The sequence below is a fragment of the Mus caroli genome, chromosome 7 (assembly GCF_900094665.2).
Source record: "Mus caroli chromosome 7, CAROLI_EIJ_v1.1, whole genome shotgun sequence".
Classification (NCBI taxonomy): domain Eukaryota; kingdom Metazoa; phylum Chordata; class Mammalia; order Rodentia; family Muridae; genus Mus; species Mus caroli.
In genome coordinates this window covers 27694154-27701090 of record NC_034576.1, presented here as the reverse complement: position 1 = coordinate 27701090, position 6937 = coordinate 27694154, and the positions used below count along the sequence as shown (strand labels likewise).

The following is a 6937-nucleotide window of genomic DNA, read 5'->3' as shown; positions in this document are numbered from 1 at the left end:
TATATATATATATATATATATATATATATATAAACATAAACATAGATACATTGTGTTATAGCTAAATTGGCCCAATTCAGACATGCATGGCTTCTTACTTTTAAAGACATTTTATTTTTTAATTTTGTCTCTGTGTCTGTGCACATGTGTGTGGGGCTTCCTATGGACTGCAGAGGCCTTGGATTCCCTGGAGCTAGAGTTACAGGTGGTTGTGAACCATCTGACATGGGTGCTGGGAACCAACCTTGGCTCCTCTATAAGAGCAGAAGTGTTCTTAATCTCCATTCTCCACTATTTTTTTTGGAGAAAAATTCCTCAAAAAAAAAAAAAAAAGCCCAGGTTGGCCTTGAACTCACCACGGAGCCAAGGATGGCCTTGACCTTGTGATTTCCCCAGCTGTACACATGTGCAAACATTCTACCACTGATCCACACTCCCAGCCCTCACCAAACACTCTTTTGCAACAAGAACATTTGAAATCTACTGTTTTGATCCTTTTCTTTCTAAGTTAAAATTTTTCCTGAGTGTGATATGTGGTAGAGAGGGTCCACGTTCTATGGCATGAGTGGAGGTCAGAGAGTCAGCTCTTACCTTCAACAAGGCCTCTGGGGATTGAGTGCAGTCCTCAGACTTGTAAAACAAGTGCTTTTATCTACTGAGCCATCTCACCAAGCCTTCTCCTGGGCACATTGGGATTTTAGGGGGGCGGGCATTGTCTTTTGGTTTTTGTTTGTCTTTTTAAAGACAGGGCTTCTCTGTGTATCTGTGTCCTGGACACATTGTTATTAACTGCAGCTCAGTGTTGCAGACTAGAACTCTTGAAGTTATCTCTCTTACTCTTCAATATTTTATTCCCTTGAACAGGACTCTCCAGTCCCCATATCCAGCCCAGACCCTGATAACCACCATGATACTCTCAGCTTCTGTGGATCTAATACAATATATTTTTTAAAGAAAAAACTATGATAAGCCAGGCAATGGTGGCTCACACCTTTAATCCAGCACACAGGAGGAGGCAGAGGCAGGTAGATCTCTGAGTTCGAGGCCAGCCTGGTCTACAAAGTGAGTTCCAGGACAGCCAGGGCTACACAGGGAAACCTGTTTTGAAAACCAAACAACAAAACAAAACAAAATGACTATTATTAGTCTAAGTGGGCAAATCTGCAGAGGGTACATGTTAATAATAAAGTGTTATTGGAATTAATGATGTTTTAACTATTCTGAGCAGGGTAGTTCATATACCAGCATATTCTTGGTGTAGAAATATCAAGTATTCAGACCTGAAGCATTTCAGTTCTGTGACTTACTCTCAAGTGGGTTTAAGGAGGTACTATGGCTATGAATCCCACAAAAGGTGACAGAGGTGTCCATTGTCCCACTGTTGGAGCTCTGTGGCAAGAGTGATAAATTTCTAAATAAATAATTGGGAAAGCATTGACTGCATTTTTCTATTAAGACATCTATGACACTTTGAACAATGACAAACGTGTTTTCTATTGTTTTGCATCAGCCAGGGCTACCATCATTTAACAGTTATTGAAAACTGATTGTATGCCAGGCATTGTTCCAGGTGCTGGGCGAATGGAACACACATAAATATTTGTACTTACAGGATTCTCCCACATTCTAGTGAAAAATGTTCTGCAATCTGGCACTTCTGGTCTCCACATCTGTGCTCTCACCACCAGGGTGCAAGTGGGTAGCAAAGAATGCTAGGCTGTATCTAGCATTCTTTAGTAGTAGAGGTCTCACTCAATTATAGTGTGTATTATATGACACTTTTCCTGGAGAGACATAACACAAACGTCTATGCGCCCCATGGAAAGAACTGGTGACAGACCAAAGTATGATACCAGATAAGACAAACTTGGTGAACCAGTAAGTTTATTGGAAAGTTTCAAGTAAGAGGAGTACCTGGCTAGAAGGAATTACTAGACTCCCTTGCAGCTAGGATAGCTTTCTAAATTGGTATATCTGTTGTTGTGATGAGTCACCATGACCAAAAAACAACTCAGAGAGGAAAAGAGTTTATTTTAACATACAACTCTCAGGTCATGCTTCATCACTGAGGGAAGTCAAGGCAGGAACTCATGGCAGGCCTCTGGAGGCAGACACTGAAGTAGAGGCCATAGAGGAATGCTTCTTACTGACTTGCTTCTCGTGGCTTGCTCTGCCTGCTTTCTTACACACCCCAGGACAATCTATCTATGAACTCCATCCCTCACAATGGGCTGGGCCCTTCCATGTCAGACATTCATTAAGAAAATGCCTCCGCAGACTTGCCTGCAGCCTGACCTTATAGAGGCATTTTCTTAGTTGAAGTTTCTCTTTGCAGTTAACTCTAGCTTGTGTCAAGGGGGCGGAGGGGGGAGGGGGGAGGGGGGACTATAAGCACGGCAATAGCCAAGAGCTCCCCACTCCCAAATACTCAAGGCATGGGGTGTTGTAGAATGATGTCTTCTGAGTATAGTGGCCATTACTATTTTTTCCTCAGAGCACCTGTGACTACCAAAGACCCCCAATATCCAGTCTGTTGATGTTTCCACATAGACGTGATGGGGGAGGGACATCAGACTCTCATCTGAGATCCATTACCTCTGCACCATCTTCATGTGGCTGTGGTCTTGGGAGACAGTAGCATATGCAGAGTCTGGAGGGCCCACTGAAGTATCAACTCCATTCTGTGCTGCTACGGGGATGTGGACATCCAGGCTGGGTGGGATTCAGTGTGGTTACTTTGATGACAGCCACACTTCAGGAAGGGATCCCTTCTCTGTGGAAGTTCCTGGAGTAAGCTCAATAAACCCATTGATTTGCCAAGCTAGACTTGGGTGGAATCATACTCTGATCTGTTGTCAGAGACCTTCCTGTAGTGTGTAGACATTTATTTGTTCATGTCTCCTCAGGAAAAGTTCACTCCAGACATCCTAACATTTGGAAGGCAGCTCTCCATGAGGCCAGCCTGGTCTACATAACGAGCTCTGTGTAAGCCAGAGATGCATACTGAGATCCTATCTTAAAGGGGGGGGGGCGGGAAGAGCCAAGGTTGGTGGTGTTGCCAGCTAAGCTCTTGTGTGGGGTGAAGCAGAGACAGGCAGATCCCTGGCTTCTGTGGCCAAACAGCCTACCTCTGCCTCCCCGATTAAAGGTGTGCACCACAGGCCTGCCTAACTCTCAGAATCTTCAGCCCTAATAGGTTACTGTTGTTTACACCCACCAAGCTTTAAGGTCACTTGCCAAGTCAGTAAACACTGCTATAGGTCACAGATACAGAACACCCCCGGAGGGAATGTCCAGGGTGGAGAAGATTGTTGCTAATGTGTGTAGGAATAATCCCTTGGGTGCTGTGTGCAAGCATCACCTGTCAATAAAAGTCTGATGGCAAATAAGCTGAGGCAGGATTAGAAGGTAGGGACACCTGGCAGAGAGAGAGAGAGGACTCTGGGAAAGAGTCAGGCTCAGGAGAGCTGCCACCCAGACTCAGAGGAAGTTGGACGTATGAAATTGAGGAGAGGTAACCAGCCATGTGGCAGGACTTGGAAGAGTATAAATGGGATAATTAAGTCACGAGCTAGTCAGGGAACAAGTCTAGCTTAAGGCCTAGGTGCTTACTCATAAACAAACAAACAAATAAACAAATAGCCTCCCAGTCATTATTTGGGAGCTGGGGTGCGGGTGAAAAAGCCCACGGTTACAAGAGTGCTTTGTGTTGCTGTAACAGAATACCTGAGGATAAGTAACTTATAAACAACAAAACAGAGCCTGGGCTGTGGTTCAGTTGGCAGACTGGTCACACAGAGGCCCTGGGTTTGCTCCTTACTAGCACACAGCACTAGCGGTAGTGCACACCCTGTAATCTCAGCAACTCGGAAATTTAATGCAAGAGGATCAGAAGTTCAAGGTTATTCTCAGCTATGCATCAAGTTCAAAGCCAGCCTGGGACAGACCAGGGAAGATGTGTTTCATTTCACATAGAAGTTCTGGAGGCTGAGCTGTCCACAGCCCAGATGTTGACATCTGGAGGCTGGGAAGAAGGCTCAGTTGGTAATGTGCTTGATGTTCAAGCACAAAAGCACCTGCATTCAGTTCCCCAGAACCCACACAAAAATCTGGGTGCGATGATGTGTGCCTGTAACCCCATCACTGGGGAGTAGGAGGCAGAAGGACCCCTAAGGCTTGTCTGACAGAAAGTTTTGCCAAGTCACTGAACAGAGAACCTGTCTCAAAAGTAAGGCATAGGTCAATAGAGGAAGACATTGGGGTCCCCACCGCACTTACATATGCATGCACACACCTGTAAACACATGTGCACGGGGTTGGTTGGCATTTGGTGAAGCTTTTTGCTTTGTTCTTCCATGGTGAGAAGCAGAAGGGCAGGAAAGGGGTCTAACTGAATGTGACATGATGGTAACTGAGTGTCACGTGATGGTAACTGAGTGTCACGTGATGGTAACTGAGTGCCACGTGATGGTAACTGAGTGCCACGTGATGGTAACTGAGTGCCACGTGATGGTAACTGGGTGCCACGTGATGGTAACTGGGTGCCACGTGATGGTAACTGGGTGCCACGTGATGGTAACTGGGTGCCACGTGATGGTAACTGAGTGTCACATGATGGTAACTGAGTGCCACGTGATGGTAACTGAGTGCCACGTGATGGTAACTGAGTGCCACGTGATAGTAAACTGGGTGCCATGTGATGGTAACTGAGTGCCATGTGATGGTAACTGGGTGCCACGTGATGGTAACTGGGTGCCACGTGATGGTAACTGGGTGCCACGTGATGGTGCTTTTCTTCTTTCTCCCTCTGCTTTTTATTTTTAGGTTTTGTTTTTATTTTTAGTTTTTTTGTTTTTCAAGACAGGATTTCTCTGTGTAGCACAGGCTGTCCTGGAACTTGCCCTGTAGACCAGACTGCTCTTGAAATCACAGAGCTCCACCTACCTCTGCCTACCAAGTGCTGAGATTAAAGGAGTGCACCACCACCACCTGGCATCTTTTTGATTTTCAAGACAGGATCTTGCCACACAGCCCAGGTTGGGCTCAAATTCAATCCTTTGGCTTCAGCTTCCAGAGTGCTGAGATCATAGTTCTTTCTGCACTACTGTGTGCGACATTTTAAAGACTTGGCAGAGACAGTTTAAAGGAGAAAGGATTTGGGACTGGACAGATGGCTCAGTGGTTAAGAGCATGGACTGTTTCTCCGGAGGACCCAGGTTCAATTCCCAGCACTTGCCTATCAGCTTACAACTGTCTAATTCTGGTCCTAGAGGATCTGGCACCCTCACACAGACAGACAGACAGACAGACAGACAGACAGACAGACAGACAGGCAAAACACCAATACACGTAAAATAAAAATAAATCTTTAAAAGAGATTTTGAGGAGAAAGGATTTACTTTGCTCATGGTTTTAGACCCTTCAGCCCATCTTGGTGGACTCAAGAAACGGAGACAGCCTTTACAGGTTTCCGCCTCTCCCAAGTCCCATATGGGTGGACTGCCTCTGAGGTGGTGCCGCCCACATTTCATGTGGTTCTTCCCCTCCAGGTCCATCCCCTCTGGAACTGTCCTTACCACCCAGCCAGAGGGTGCGCTTGACTAATTCTCTGGGTAGTTCGCAGCCCAGTCTAATTAGCAATGAAGACTGAGCAGCCCGAACCTCTGAGCCTATTCACGAAGAATAAACCTGGATGGATTAATTGCCTTTTTTTTTTTTTCTCTGATACAGCACTGAGCTTTATTAGGGATTTCATTAAGGTTAAACCTCTTGCCAGGTGGTGGTGACACACTCCTTTAATTCCAGCACTTGGGAGGCAGAGGCAGGCGGATTTCTGAGTTCGAGGCCAGCCTGGTCTACAGAGTGAGTTCCAGGATATCCAGGGCTACACAGAGAAGCCCTGTCTCGAGGGAGTCCTATTTAGAGGGCACAAAAGCCTATCAAGCGTCCTCAGATATCACAGTGAACCGCGGGCTCAGGCTCTTTGGTAGGATCACCACCTCACTCCAGGGGCAGATTATTGTAAGGGCACTGCTTCAGACCCACAGGCTGGTAGGAAGGGAACATGTTCCCTACCCAGAACATGAAAACCAGGAAAGCCACGAAGCCGAAGCGATGTTTACACATGACATCTCAGGAAGCAGGTGTAGGAGACATGTCCACGCGACTCCTGATCCTGATGTAGATGTCTAGGTCCCAGTGTATCGGTTCACCCTAGGTCAGCCTGAGGTCTGGGTGGTCCCATCATACCACGGATCCCTCTCATGCTGCGATCATTTGGGGAGCATCGGGTAGTCACCATTACCCCATGCCATCATCTGGGTATGGTTCGGAGTCTTCCACACGCATATTACACTTCTTGGTGGCTGCGGCCCGTTCTTCTGGGGTCCTAGGATATGGCCCTGGCAACATGGCCTTAGTCATGTGGAAGGCTCTCCGTGCCTCCAGTGGCACCACACCGCGGGTTGTCCTTTGCAGCCACCTGACTCTCAGGGCCGCAGCCCAGGCGGCCGCCAGATTCTCTTAAAGTTCTCACCTCATCACAGCGGCAGCAGCTGAAATTGAAGAAAACATAAGAAACCTAGTGTACTGTAGGACCCAGAAGAAACCCAAGGGGCGGGGGAGAATAAAATCAGAATATCCAAGTGCTGAGCGATCAAGGTGCTGACAAGGTGCTCTACTCTGAGATGATGCCATCTCATGAACAATGTTACTGGCTTAAATACGAAACGTCCCCCACTGGGTCACGTCTTCAGCTCAGATCCTCAGTCAGTGGGGCTGTTTAGGGGGAAATTAGCTTCAGCTGAGCCTCCTTGGAGGAAGCAGTGGCTGAGGATGGGACTGTGAGGGTTATATCTGATCCCCACCCTTCCCAGCACCGTGCTGCCTGTCCATCTTGAGTCGAATGGCTCCTCTTTCCCTCGGCTTCTGCTACATC

General features: G+C 47.0%; 1 pseudogene; it reads right to left on the bottom strand.

Annotated features, from left to right (window-relative positions):
• Window positions 1-5949: 5949 nt before the first annotated feature.
• On the bottom strand, window positions 5950-6510 carry LOC110299486 (annotated as a pseudogene).
• Window positions 6511-6937: the final 427 nt, after the last annotated feature.